General features: G+C 48.3%; 1 long non-coding RNA gene across 1 annotated transcript; it reads left to right on the top strand.

The window, feature by feature from the left end:
• The first annotated feature begins 3,165 nt into the window (after positions 1-3,165).
• LOC110347047 (uncharacterized) lies at positions 3,166-13,814 on the top strand. Its single transcript, XR_002391402.2, has 4 exons — positions 3,166-3,908; positions 4,042-4,093; positions 11,144-11,227; positions 13,460-13,814. It is a non-coding gene; the product is annotated as an uncharacterized LOC110347047 (long non-coding RNA).
• Positions 13,815-14,980: the final 1,166 nt, after the last annotated feature.

The raw sequence follows: 14,980 nt of genomic DNA, 5'->3' as shown, positions 1-14,980 counted from the left end.
TGGTCCTGCAGCCTTGAGTCCTGGGGCCAGGCCAGGCGTGGGTAAAATTAGCCTTAGGAGCAACCTCCAGCCCTACCCTCCACTCACTCCATTTCCCCTTTTTCCTTGCTGCACCCCTAGCGCCCTGCCTTGGTGGGGTCACATTCAAGGAATATTTCAAGCAGGATGTGGTGGTGCACACCTGTAATCTCCACACTCTGGGAGGCTGAGGCAGGAGGATGGCAAGTTCAAACCCAGCCTGGGCAATTTAGCAAGGCTCTATCTCAGAGAAAACTATATATTTTTTTAAGGCTGGGGATATTATTCAGTGCAAAGGCCCTGGGCTTAATCCCCAGCACTAGAAGGACAAAAAAGACATTTTAGAAACTGCTCTAGCCCTTTCTGAGGTCTGCTTTGCCTGCCTCAGGCTTCCTTAGGTGTGTCTTAGATGTCGGGGTAATTAGTTCACTCCAGGGAGCCCTGGCTGATAATAACCCCCCTTGTGTTCACTCTTGGGAAGGTGGAGCTGTATGCTAATTGTGCCAGTGGCCTGGGCAGAGGAGGTACAGCAGCTGCGCAGAGAGGGCAATGGGCTCCTGCCTTGATGCCTTCTATGCCCAGGGGTCCCCTCGGCCCAATTTCTAGAAGGGCTAAGCTAGGACCAGATGGAAATATTGGGTGCCGTTGAATCCCTAGAAAAGTATGCTCCCTCCATACCTCTCACCATGTACTAAACTAAAAATGAATCAAAGATCTAAATATTAACACAGAAAACCAGGCGTGGTGGTACATGCCTGTAATCCTAGCACTCAGAAGGCTGAGGCAGGAGGATTGCCACAAGTAGGAGGTCTGCCTGGGCTACATAGTGAGGTCAAGGCCAGCCTGAACTACATGAGACCCTGTCTCAAAAAAAAAAAAAAAAAAAAGGAAAAAGGTCCCCTGCCTAGTAAGGAGGACCTGCAGAAATCGGACCAGGGATGGGGTGGAAGCACCTCTTTTGGCAAAGGGAGGCTTAGACCAGTAAGCAATGGCTCTGTCCCAAGGCAGTTCCTGGTCTTTTATTTATTTATTTTTGAGACAGGTTCTCATTATGAAATCCAGGCTGGTTTTAAACTCTCTTAGTTACCCAGGCTGACCTTGAATTTGCAGTAATTTTCCTGCCTCAGCCTCCTGAGTGCTAAGATTACAGGTGGATGCCACTATGCCTGGCTGGTCCTAGTCTTTTGGGGGTGTTCTTTTGTTTGTTTGTTTTGCTTTTGTTTTGTTTTGTTTTTTGACACAGGCTGTCATTATGAAGTTTAGACTGGCCTTGAACTCACTGTGTAGCCCATGCTGAGCTCAAACTCATGGCAATCCTCCTGGCTCAGCCTCCTGAGTACTGGGATTATAGGCATGTGCCACCACTCTAGACTTGGTTCTAGTGTTTTTTGTTTTTTGGGTTCTTTGGTACTGGGGATCGAACTCCGGTCCTTGCACTTTCGAGGCAGGCAGCACAACTGAGCTAAATCCCCGGCCCAGGTTCTAGTCTTTTTAAGCCATTGTCTGGAATCTTTTCTAACTCCAAACCTCCTGGTAGTATTTGTCATTTGCTCATTCCCACCTGTTTTCAGTGGTCCCCATGCCAACAATAGGTCATCCAGCCAATAATACAAAATGACGGGTCTTGGTACTTGCTATAGGCTTCCATGCACTTTTTATGTGAAGCTTAGAAAACTGCAGCCATCCTCCCAGGGAGGCTTGGCCCTGAGTGTCCCATGCTGAGGCCACACTGCTCAGGCAGCCCTGAGGCCCTGTCTCAAAGGACAGATTCCACCAAGGTCAGGTTGGGGCCTCTTCCGGGACTGTGAGTCATTCAGGCAAACAGGGGCCCATCCCACCAAGGAAGCCTCCTGGGAGTGCTTCGGGGATGAAAGAAGATGCTGGGTGCACACAAGAACTTGAATCCCCACCCTCCTCCTGGCCGCCTCAGCCTCCTGTGTCACCTCAGCTGGGCCTGCGCCCTGGCCCCTCTCTGGCTCTTGTCTCCTGGGTTAGCTGAGCAAGGAAGGCACCAGGAGGAAGAGGGAGCCCTGAAGGCCAAGTTAGTTCCTGCCACTTCTGGCTGTCCAGACAGACAGCTGCCACTGTGCAAGCCAGGATTTGTGACAAGGACACAACAGTGAGTCTCGGGAATGTGGTGCTGGATTTTGTTCTTCCTCCATTTTCCCTGACTCTACTACTGAGTTCATGGATGCCCACCATTGATGAGTATGTTTTTAATCCTGGCTACTTTGGAAAGCTGAGGCAGGAAGATTGTAAATTCAAAGCTAGCCTGGAGAATTTAGAGAGACCTTGTCTCAAAACAAACAAAAAAATAGAAAGGGCCAGGGATGTAGCTTAGTGGCACAGTACCTCCCTGACTTTGATGCCCAATATCAATGCATAAATAAATAAATAAATAAATAAACAAATAAACAAACAGAAAGGCTGGGAAGCTGGGCATGATGGTGCATGCCTATAAACCTAGCACTTGGGAGGCTGAGACAGGAGGCTCACCATGAGTTCAACACCAACTTGGAATATATAGCGTGACCTTGTCTCCAAAAACAAAGGGTGTGCATCCCAAGATATCGAGGAGCAGGAGAAACCCGATCAGAGACACAAGCTTGACAAGCAGGAATGGGACTAAGCTCAAATGCCGTTCAAGAACTCCCCTCCCCTCCTTCCTTCCTTTTGGACAGACAGGGTCTCACAATATAGGTCAGGCTGGTCTTGAACTCATATAACCAAGACCTCAAATTCATGACCCTCCAGCCTCAGGCCCTGGTATTACAACTGGGCAGCCTCACAATTGGCCCAATGTGTGATCCTTTCCTGATCAAGAATCAGCAACAGTGCCTCTGAGAGTGCACTGAATCCTGAGCAGTGAAAGTCACAGATCAAAGCAAAACTGGACATTTGTGTCCCCTGCACCTTTCATTGGCCCCTTTCCCAACATTGTCCACTTTGGAGTGCTAGTAATTATTTTTTCTGGTACTAGGGATTGAACCCAGGGTCTTTGGACTGGGTGATCCCAGCCCTTTTTAAAATTTTCTATTTTGGTCTCCCTAAATTGTCCAGGCTAGACTGGAACTTGCAATCCTGCCTCAGCCTCTCAGAGTTCTGGAATGACAGGTGTGTGCCACCTCACCAGGTTATTCGTGCTTTTTTGAGCAGACAGATCTATATGAAATCGACTTTGAAATAGCCTTCTGTGAGGCTAAGTTTAGTTATCTCGTGGATGCTTTGGATGCACCATGCTTCAGATGTTAATGACCCTGGGTTAAGCTTCGAGGAGACCTGAGAGAAAGGAGTGCACTTTTGAGGCCCCGTGGGGGTGGCATCTGCGGAAGGGACGGGCGCTCCCTGCGGACCAGAGCTTGGGGTTTCTTCACCACACAGGTCTGCTTTCTCCCAAAATGGCGGCTCTGTCTCCGGAGCGCAGGTCCCTGCAGGGATTCGCGGGGGAATGGAGAAGTCCAGCCCACTCTACACGCTGTCACTGGGCCCCCAACAAAGCCCTGCCCCTCTGGAAGCTGGGCGCTTGGTTTGGGGCCAGTGCAGCCCCTCTCAGTCCCCGCTGGCCCGGAGGCCCGGATGCTGAAATGAAAAACTTGTCAGGAAATTCGCCCCTGTGGATTCCAGGTTAATTCCTGTCCACGCTCGGCTCAAACGCTTGGTAAAGTAATTTTATTTTACCTCACAGATCTATCGAACCCTGGTTTCATCTCTGCTTCTATGGAAGCTGCTATGAGTGACCGAAACAATGGTCAAACGATCGGGGCAAAGACAAAGGCCCAAATGGGTGTTCTTAGGCAGCACCAGGTTGGCCGCCGGCAGAGATGAGTCCTTTGTAACTGCGCCTCGGGGACCTCGCCTTCCACCATCCAGACTCCTTTTTCTCCTCATACGTGGGTTTGGGTTCTCCCAGGTCTTGCCTCCTTCCCTCTGGCCTCTGCAAAAAGGGATCTGGTTTTCCTCCCCTCAGATGCCTGTCTCCTGGGTCTAGCTAATAAGGGGATTGATGTTTCTTCTCCCAAACAGGCCGCAGTGTGGGACTTTGTTAAACTTCCACTGAAACCGGAACTTCCTACAGGTTAGTGCTGGAAGTCGCAGTTTAGGCTGAAAACATACCTGCTGTATTTCATTATCCTTTCTATTTTTGGGGGGGCGGGGGGACAGTACTGAGAATTGAGCCCAAGGCCTTTGCTCTGAGCTACCTCCCCAGCCCGTGTCATTCATTCATTCATTCATTCATTTTTTGAGGCAGGGTCTTACTAAATCACTAAATTGACCAGGCTGGGATTGAATTCGTGATTCTCCTGCCTTAGCCTCCTAGAGTGCCAGGATTACAGGTGTGTGGTACCACACTTGGCATATTCCCATGATCCTGAGAGTCTGTGGTTTAAGACACACTACAGATTTTGTAACAACGTGAGGGCTGGAGAACAACTTCACAATATTAAATGTACACACATTCCTCCTTTATTCATTTTACTCACTGACAATAGTGCACTTTTGCTGAGGGGCTATATTTCTCTTCTCCACTACAACCATCAATATTTCATTGGAAGGCTTCTATTCTGTGTGTGTGGGGGGAGGGTACTGGGGATTAAACCCAGGCCTACATCCCCAACCTTTAATTATAAAAAAAACAACAAAAAAAATGGGATCTTCCTAAATTACTAAATTGCCCAAGGTAAGAACTTGGGATGGATCTTCCTGCCTCAGCTTCCTTGAGTGCTAGAATTACAGGCATGTACCACCACACCTGGACCTAAGGCTTCTTGGAGGTTTTGATTCTGAAACAGAGATAAAGGGCAGGTAAACTCCCAGGCTTTTAAAGTGTTCCTCATTAAAAATTATTCTGAGGCATTTGGGGACTTGAAAGCTGCTTTTGCTAAAAACAACAACAACAAGGGCCGGGGATTTAGCTCAGTGGTTTCGCCGCCTGCTGTGCAAGTGCAAGGACCCAGTTCAATCCCCGGTACCAAAAAAAAAAAAGAAAGAAAGAAAAAGAAAAAACAACAACAACAAAAACCTGTGACTCTTCCTTGGGGCCTAGAGAAGCCTGTACTTAGTTTTAGGTAACTAAAAGCAGAACAAAGCTTGACCTTCTTTGCATGTCTCCTTTATTGTATTAGCACCTTGGACCAAACCCCCCAGCTCTGCGGTGGGCCTGTCCATCACTCTGGAAGGGTCTGTCTGAAAGTTAACATCAGACTGATCACTGCCTACCTTGTCTCTTCCAGCTCAGCCTTCCAAGTGCTGGGATTACAGGCTTGTGCCACCATGACCAGCAGGAATTTTTTTTAAAAAAAGAGAAACATGGGGGATTTAGCTCAGTGGTTCCTCCACCTGCCTCGAAAGCACAAGAACCTGAGTTTGATCCTCTGCACCAAAAGGGGGGGGGGAGACATGAGGCTTTATTAGGCAGAGATTTTAGAGATATAGGACACACTCAAGGGCAGAGTGCGGGTGCTCACAAAAATGAAGCACTCAGAAATGTTTTTAAAAGTGTGCATTAAGCGTAGCACATGCCTGTGAGCCCACTTCCTCAGGAGGCTGAGGCAGGAGGATGGCAAGTTCAAGGACAGCCCATGCAACTTAGTGAGACTTTGTTGCAAAGTAACAAAATTAAAGGGCTGGGGTGGTGTAACTCAGCACTAGAGCACTGGCTTAATATGTGTGAGGCCCCGGGTTCAATCCCCAGAACTGCAAAGAAAAACCAGTGTTATAAAATTGAGGGTATGTAGTATTTTGGAAGTGCAGACAGTGAAGTTCGCTGATCCTGTTAGATTAATATAAAGAGATCTTTCTTTTTACCTAGGCTAGAGAATAAAGAGTAGACCAGTAAATAGGAGGTGCTGCTTTAAAATTTTAAGTTCCTGGGCTGGGGATTTAGCTCAGTGGCACCACACCTGCCTGGTAATGGCAAGGTCCTGAGTTCGATTCCTGGTACTGCAAAAAAAATTAAAAAAAATAAATAAAATTTTAAGTTCCCTTACCTACTACTAAGTGTCCCTGAGTAAAACTTAACTTACTGAAGAAGGAGAAAATAAACAGGCTCTAATAGGACTGTGTGTCCCTGAGAAGGATCAGACCATTTTCTTCTTTTGCATTTGAGAAAACAAATCGATTCTGTCCAGGGTATGTTGAGTATGAACGTTTCCTGTTCTTAATTACCCGTGGTGCGCTTGGGTAAGTGGTCCCGAAGGCCCTGCATTAAAGGTTTGGTCACCACCCTGTGGCACTGTTATGAAGTGATGGGGCCTTTAAGGGGGTGGGGCCTAGCAAGAGGAAGTGAGGTCACTGGGGGTGTGGCTTCAAGGGGACACTGGGGCTCTGGTGCCTCATCTTCCTGTCTCATTTCCCAGCCTCCACCAGGTGAGCTACTGCTCTTCTGGGGCCCATACCAGCGTGGACCCAAAAGCAACCTTTGAAACCATGAACCACCAGAGATCTTTCCTCCTTAAAAGCTGATTATCTCAGGATTTTGTGACTAACAAAAAACAACTAGCACACAGTGAATTTGACTATTTTCCCATGTGAATGTTTGGAAGTTTTAAAATGTGTTTTCATGAACTTCCATTTTCAGTCATTGGTAAATGAATTTGTCCTGTGCAAAAAAACACAACAAATCCTGTTTAATGTTGTATAAAAAGGGCTACTGGTTACTGAAAGCTCTAGAAGGTTTGCCATGGCTGATATATACAGTTCTTGCTTTGAACTGCAAGAGAATTATATTTCTTAGGTTGCTTAAAAATTCTTGGCTATGAGCATTTTTTCTTTTTTTTTGAGACAGGGTCTTACTATATAGTTCAGGGTGGCCTAGAACTCACTGTGTAGCCCAGGCTGGCCTCAAACTCACTGTGATCCCCCTGCCTCAGCCTCCTGAGTGCTGTGATTAAGGCGCTCTAGAATTCCTTTACGCATGCACTTGATTTTACAAATATAGAACGATGATGATGATGATGGTGATGATGATGATGATGACGACGACGGTGATGGTCAAGACGAGCTTTCCATCTGGTCCATAGGCCAGTCCTCGCATTCCTTCCAGGTGACATGAAGGCCATCCTCCAGGCCCCACGGATGATGGAGTTTAGCTCATTTCACGCTGATGTCTTCCGTGGGTGTCTCTGGGGCTGCAGGGGACAGCTGGGGTGCACAGGCGCATGGAATGTGCAAACAGCAGGCCAGAAACTTGCCCTAGACCTCGCTGCGCGGTGCTGTCAGGGAGACTTTCAGACAGATGGAGGTAAAACAGACTTTCCGGTCTCGCTGGAAATGCCCCGTGCTCTGCCCAACAGTTTGCCCATTGATAGTAGCAGAGGTGAGGCGAGGCCTGGGCCATGGCCCCTGGGCATTGTTTTGTCTGTTTCCAACCCTAATCTCATTGACTTCCCCATCTCCGGAAAAGTGAATAATTGCTTTTCTAGGAAGTATTCCAAGGACCACAAGGTTTGTGTCAGCTACCTGGGGTTTGGGCACAAAAACTTCCTCCGAAGCAGGTCTTCTAATTGGGGGCTTCCTGCAGGTTTCGCAGGAGAGCAACAGGATCCTTTCCTCCGCTGCACGCACGGAGTCTGGCGTGTCACCCCCTTCCCCTTCCCCCGCCTCACTGCCTTTGTGAACCGACCCTGCTGCTGCCGCTGCCCTTCAGGACCCAGAGCCCAGCCCAGGATGCTTTTTCCTTCTAGAGGGCAAAGATTTTGCTCTAAAGAACCGGCTTCCTTAGGGCACAAAATGTTCTCCAAGGAGTGCAGGGTCCAGGGGCAAATCTGCATCTTTTCCACTTCTAGCTTATTCTGCTTCAACCTGGTTCCAGTGACCTAAGGGGACCCTGATGAATATCAAGTGGACAGTGTACGAAATGGCTCACCTCACAGTTGTTCAATGGGTCAGTGAATCCCCTTCCCCATGCCATGTTGTGTCCCTGCTCCTAGAAAAACATCCAAAGCTGGCATCGTGGTAATCTCTGAACTCAAGAGGCTGAAAGAGGAGGTTTGCTTTGAATTTGAGGCCAGCCAGGGCTGCATTCAAAGCCAAACTGAACTACTTAGCGAGACCCTGTCTCACCCCTCCCCCCCCAAAAAAGCAAAGAAAAATGACCCAAAGAAACACTCGCTCCAGAGTCGCTAAAGATAAGGTGCCCATCCACTGCAGCCCAGGGCCCCTTACAACCAGGCTTTGTGTCAGACAGAGCAGCACTCAGCTACCGTCCGCCCTCCTAGACAGCAGGGTCCTTCCAGGCAAGCACAAAATATCTGGAAGCTTCTTTTCTGAAACGTTGTTTCTGATTTACAACTTGGAGCTGCTCTTGCACTCTGCTTTTTTGCGATCCTTATTATTTCGGAGTTTTTTGAGACAAGTATTCCAGGCTGGCCTCGAACTCGAGGCGCTCCTCCTGCCTCTGCCTCCTGAGTGCTGGGATCACAGGCCTGGGCCACCCTGACCACCTGCCTGCGCTCCATTCCATTCTAGGGCCATACTGTTATTTAATCCTGATGCCCTATAAGGCTGTGCTTGGTCATCTCCACCTACAGGGGTCGGAAGGCGGAGTCCAGCTGCATGGGGCGGGAGGCAGCAGGGACCTCCACATGCACAGTGGGGTGACTGCACTCCCGCACTGACCCCATGCAGTGGAGCGGCATCTCCTCGCTTAACTCTGAGGGAGGTTGAGCACACGTTTACAGTTGAAAGAACTGCCTTTGTTTCCCTTCCTCAAACCGCAGAAGCCTTCTTGGGCATTTTCTCTTGATTCTTCACCTTTTTTCCCTGCAGTAATGAGAACTGAACTCAGTCTTTGCTCTGAGCTACATCAACAGCCCTTTTTAAATGTTTTATTTTGAAGCAGGTTCTTGCTAAATTCCTCAGGCTTGAATTCGAACTCTTCCTGCATCTGCCTCCCAGAGTGCGGGGATTACAGATGTGAGCCACCAGACCTGGCTAGTAGCCTTATGAACAGTTTATGTATAAGGAAGTCGTTAATCTGTATATGAAATATATATATTTAACTTTGGTTTTTTTGTTTTTATTTTTTTCCAGTATCAGGAATTGAACTCAGGACCTTGCACTTGCCAGGCAGACAGGGCGCCACTGAGCTAAATCCCCCGCCCTGCCTTTTAACTTGGCATATAGCATATTATTTAATTTCTTCAGGTGACCACCTGGTTGTTCTAACATCATTTACTGAAGAATGCATTAATCTCCAGCTGAGTCTATCATATACTGAATTTCTCTGAATTTTAATGCATTGTTGGACTTTCTGTCTATTCCACTGATTTTGTTCTTATGCAAAGTCACATTTTAATAATTAGAGTGGTTATAATATGGGATCATGTATTCATTTTTTTCCTAAATTTTCCTGGTTTATCTTGCTTCTCTTCTCTTTCTTTTTTTTTTTTTTTTTTTTTTTTTTGAGACAGGGTCTCACTATATAGTTTAGGCTGTCCTTGAACTCACTATGTATCCCAGGCTGCCCTCAAGCTCAAGGGGACCCTCCTGTCTCAGCCTCCCAAGTGCTGGGATTACAGGGGTGTGCCGCCAGTCCCAGCTTCTTGTTTATTTTTTCATATGAATTTTAGAACCACTGATTCAGTCTCTTTCCTCCAACAAAATCAGTTTTTGTTTGTTTGTTTTGCTACCAGGGATTGAACTCAGGACCTTGTGATGCAAGGCAGGTGCGGAGCCACTGAGCTAAATCCCCGGCCCAAAATCAGTTAGTTTTTGGAGGGAGTATGTAAATTTATAGATTAAATTAGGATGATTCTAAATACTTATGATGTTGAACCTGTTTATTGAAGACAAAGAGATATCTTTCCATTTAAATATATTTATGTCCTTCAGTAGTACAGTGGACACCTGAGTTATGACTGGCCTGACATATGAACTTGGGTTATGATAGGAATTTTAGTTTTTACTTATGAACAAAGTCTTGAGTTATGACCTGAATGCTGGCCACTTGTGCTTACAGATGATCTCAGATACAGATTTCCTAGTTCATTCATTTTTTTTTTTGGTACCGGGGGACCTTGTGCTTTTGAGGCAGGTGGCCGAATCACTGAGCTAAATCCCGGCCCAATCTCAGATACAGATTTAACCCTTAAAGAGAACCCTTGAAGAGAATATTACAATAACCTTTACTGTGTGGGTTTAACTGAGAAATCCTGGGCCAATGTCTCTCTAAGGTCACTGAGATATGCCTGTGTACAGGAGAGAGACTTTGCAGGCTGTGTAGAGGAGCCTGAGCCTTCAATTGACCAACTTGAGTTACAACCAGCCCTCAGGACCGAATTGTGTTCGTAAGTCAAGGGTCCACTGTAGTTTGAAGTTTCCCCATATAGATGTTATACAGGGGGATAATAATGGTGTCTACCTTAAAGAGTTCTTATAAGGATTAAATGAAAATAATATGCTAGCTGTTTGTGGTCATGCACGCCATGATCCCCTTACTTGGGAGGCTGAGGCAGGAGGATTCCCAGCCAGTCTGGGCTACATAGAGTTCAAGGCCAGCCTGGAATACATAGGGAGACCTTTTCTCAAACAAAAAACAAAAAGCAAACAAACACAAAGATATTATGCACCCAGGCCTGGTGGTACACACCTGTGATCCCAGCACTCAGGAGGCCAAGGCAGGAGAATTGTGAGTTCGAAGCCAACCTGAACTACATAGTGAGACCCTGTCTCAAAACACCAAAAAAAAAAAAAAGAAAGGATATTAAAAAAGATAATAAGCGGTACCTGTCTGTAACACACACTCAAAAAACACAATGCATGACAAATCTGCACATTGCCATATCTGGGAATTTGTGTGACTAATCCAATAAGATAAATCAGTCTTTAATTAATCTCAAATTTCCATGATTGTGACTCACTCTGGGCTTTGCCCTTGAAGTAGTAACTGTGTTCCTGCCTCTGCCCCACCCACCTGTGTCCTGCTCACCTCTGCACTAGGGTTACCGGGGTGACCAGGTGCCCCCCAGGGTCCCGGCTTTGGGTCCAGGGAGCAGTGAACACCTGGAAGAGGCAGCTGCATGGGAATCTCATTTGCTGCCCCTCTGGGCTCCTGTGAACAGGACAGAAGAAATACTGCTGTGTGCAGGATTGCTTCCCAAACTCTTTTCTTTTCATTTTAAAACAGACGGTCTCAACTGCTCGTGGAAGTGTGCTCCGGTGACACTAGCAGGAGGATCATGGAAGATTCGAGGCCAGCCTGGGCTTCATGGTGAGTTCAAGGCCAGCCTGACCTACAGAGTGAGGCCCTGGCTCAAAAAACTGAACCCAAAGAAATCTTTTAAAATGGTGAATGAACAAAGCCACAGTTCCTTTTCTAGTTTCCATCAATGCCCTCGGCATGAGCTTATTTCCTGCCTCTTAAAGAATGAGGGCTTACTGCTGGGTGTGGTGGTGCGTGCTTGTAATACCAGCACTCAGGAGACTGAGGCAGGAGGATCGAAGCAAGTTCAGGGCCAGCCTACATACCGAGACGCTGAAGCACAGTGCCACGCTTCCTTAGAGAGGGGCGCAGCTCGGTATGACAGGCCGGGGCAGGCACTGGGACAGAGCCTGGCGTGTGGGAGCAGGCATGTGGAGAAGGTGGGATTCCAGCCCTCACTCTGGTCACGGGCAGAGCGGATCCAGCACTTAGTGCAGAGGCGGTGGGAGCGCTGGTGCCTGAGCAGAGCAGGTCCTGGGACCACAGCACTGGGCTCGAGGGGTGGGAAGCCACCGCACTGCTAGGAGCCATTGAGGCTGCAGCGCCTTCAGGAGTGCCCTCTGCTCCGAACACAGGACATGCTCAGTGTTTGTTGAGTGAATCCAGGAGGCTGACAGCCAGTTTCTGAATGTAGGGCACCCAGGAGAGCCGGGCTGCAGCTTAGTCACCACATGGTGACTAAGGACGTGGTCATCTCAGGGCCAGGTGAGGCCGGGCTGCCACTTGGGCAGCCAGGTAGGGGAAACCAGGAGGATGAGGAGTCCACAGGCAGGTCCTTAATCATCTGCGACAGCTTTGTACTATCACTGGAAATTCACTTTTGATCAAACACTGGAAATGTTTTGCCATTTCCCCGGTTTCCCTGATCCAAGATGGTAGATTCTTACTAAGGAGGTCACTTAGGTCCTGGATGTCACTAATGAGTGTTACACTTGCATGAGGCTGGCACTGGGAAAGCCAAGAAATCCTGGAAGGTGGTATTACCGGGCCTACTTTACAGGTGAGAAACCTTGGGATCGAGGTCAGTGTCTTAGCTGGGCATGATGTTGCACTCCTGTAATTCCCAGCAGTCAGGAGGCTGAGGCAGGAGGATCAGGTTCAATGTGGTCTTATATTGGAACGGGATCTTCAAGCCCAGAATCCACCCTGCTCTTCCCAACCTCCCTGACCCGACCTTTCCCCTCCATGGGGGCTGTGTGGCTCAGTCGCCCTGGTAATTGCAGACTCCAAGTGAGATTGGGAGATGCTTCGTGTCATCCTTGGGAGGTGCTGAGGCTGCTGACCCAGAACCAGATATTGAATAGCTAAAAGCTTCACTTCGACAGGCAGGTAGTGAACATTGGCGGCTCTCCCAGCCGGGGGTCTCGGGCACATCTCAGTCCTGCTGGGAGGGGTCAGGAAGCCACAGGAGGGTGGCGCCCGCCTGAGCTGCAGGCAGGTTGGTGACAGTGTGCTAGGAGACCCTGTGCTCACAGCGCTCAAGTCCCCAAGAGAAACCTATTCTGCGCACAGTCGCTTTATAAAGTAGGCACCATTATGATGCCCATTTAACAGATAGGGTGACAGAGAGAAGGGGTAGACAGCATGCCCAAGGCAATTCTTTTTTTCTGAGACAGGGTCGGTCTTCTGAATTCCAGGCTGGCCTTGAACTAACTATGGAGCCCAGGATGGCTTCAAACTCACAGCAATCCTCCTGCCTCAGCCTCCCAAGTGCTGGGATCACAGGCACATGTCACCACGCCGGCAGAAATAGCTCCTTTTGTCTTTCTGTTTCATGCTGACTGACCACGACCCAGGGCTCCATCTCAGCACTTAGTGTACAGAGCCAGTTCACGTCGCACCATGCTCGTCCTATGGTTTATTTCTAGAAGCAGGTGAAGGCGGCCCCCATACTTCCGGCTCTTTCTGTCCAGCAGGGACGCTGGCTTGCTGTGTGCACTGGGCTCAAGCGACAGGAAACAGGAAGGTGTCCAGTGGGTGCGAAGGGAGCAGGTGGAGCCTCTGTGCCTGGTCCAGGAGGCAGAGAAAGCTTCAGGCGACTCCCAGGAGTGATGTCCGCCTCTCCCTTGGCTGCCTTGGAACTACTTCCAGGACCTTGAGTAGTTGGGCTTGGGGAAGGGGTTTCCCGAGGGTATTCCCGGCTTGGTTTACCCCCGGGCCAGTTTGGGAAATGGAGCTCCATGTGGTCCTTATTTAGTGGTTTTCTGGTCTCTGAGATCACATTTTACTGGGCTTTTCTAGTGGCAAGAGGAGCACCTGACTCAGAGAGGCGAGTCCACGGTTTCCCCAGAAGAACACACCCTGCAGGAGCAGGGTCCAGGCCCAGCAAAAGCTGCCTCCTAAGCTTTGACCACCACCCAGCCAGCGCCCACCAGGCAGCAAAACAATGTGTGGCTCCCTGAATTCTCCGAGGATCCCGATGCTGCTGCCTGGGGACTGCGCCTCCCGGTTACTTCCTAGGGCCACCAGGTTGGTCTTGCAAACCAGCCCTGCAGTAATTAATATTTTTATTAACATGATGACAGCAAGCTGTGACTCGTATAGGCACATAACTGACTGGCACTTACAATACAGATTTCCTTTCTTTTCTTTTTGATTTAATACTTGCAGTTTGAGTTTTTAACTTTTATTTTATTTAGTCAGATGTGGTGGTACACGTCTGTCATCCTAGCACTCAGGAGGCTGAGGGAGGAGGATCACCATGTGTTCAAAGCCAGCCTGGACTACATAGTGAGTTCAAGGCTGGCCTTAACTACATAGTGAGACCCTGCCTCAAAAATTTTTTTTAAAAAAATTTATTTTAAAATTATTTTAATGAGTTTTTAAAAATATTATAAGAAACAAGCTGTGAACAGCTCGAAGGGCAGGGCTTGCCTAATTTCCATGGGCGGTGCAGCCAGGAAAATCTTGGGCTCTTTGGTTGTTAACAGAGTCAGAGAAGTCCCAGGTTGCTTTAAACATGCCTCGTAGCTGTGTCTGCAAACGTCAGGGAAGGCATGCGGCTGAGCAGGAGAACACACCAAGTACCAGGGACTCCTGTCCACCACAGGGTGCCCTGAGTGTCCTGTGACCTGGAGTAACTGAGTCGGGACACGGGGCACAGCACGCATGGCATCAAATGTTGACTTTTGCACTCTAGGAAGAGATTCTTTCTAATTCAACCTAACAAACCCTGTTAAGTAATGCTTATATGAAACGAGGGGGAATACAGGAAAAGAGTTTCGGAAATACATTTCCTGAAAATTTTAAATTTTACAGAAATGCTTGAGGCAGATCGATTTCTAGGTGCTTGGAGTCTGAATTCAGTAAACGATAGTGGCAGCAGCATCAGAGTCTGGGTGAATACAAAGGTAACTGAGGTGTTTTGTGTTTTTTTCTTGAGACAGGGTCTCACTGTGTAACCCAGGCTGGCCTTGAACTTGGGGCGACCCTCCTGCCTCAGCCTACTGCGTGCTGGGATTACAGGTGTGTACCACCACACCTGGGTTTCATTAGTCATTTTAAGATTTGGTGCTACATGGGTTGATGAGGACTCTGTTACCTATTGTGAGATACAAATAACTCCCAAGAACCCACCCCAGGCACTCCAGGATATTACCCACTGAATACTCTCTGGAGCTGATGGAAGCCGTTGGAGTCCATAGGACAACGCAACAGCCAGGCAAGCAGTGGCCAGGTCTTGAAGCTCTTGGAAGAACTGAAAGTTGAGCCAGCTCCTCAAAGGCAGATACAACATCAGGAGTTCCAGAAGGGGAGTGATGT

This window comes from Heterocephalus glaber, unplaced genomic scaffold, assembly GCF_053883595.1.
Source record: "Heterocephalus glaber isolate CG9 unplaced genomic scaffold, H.glaber_assembly_v1.0 deba00001550, whole genome shotgun sequence".
NCBI lineage: Eukaryota > Metazoa > Chordata > Mammalia > Rodentia > Bathyergidae > Heterocephalus > Heterocephalus glaber.
The sequence above is the reverse complement of the archived record's forward strand: the minus strand, read 5'-3'. Positions and strand labels throughout refer to the sequence as shown.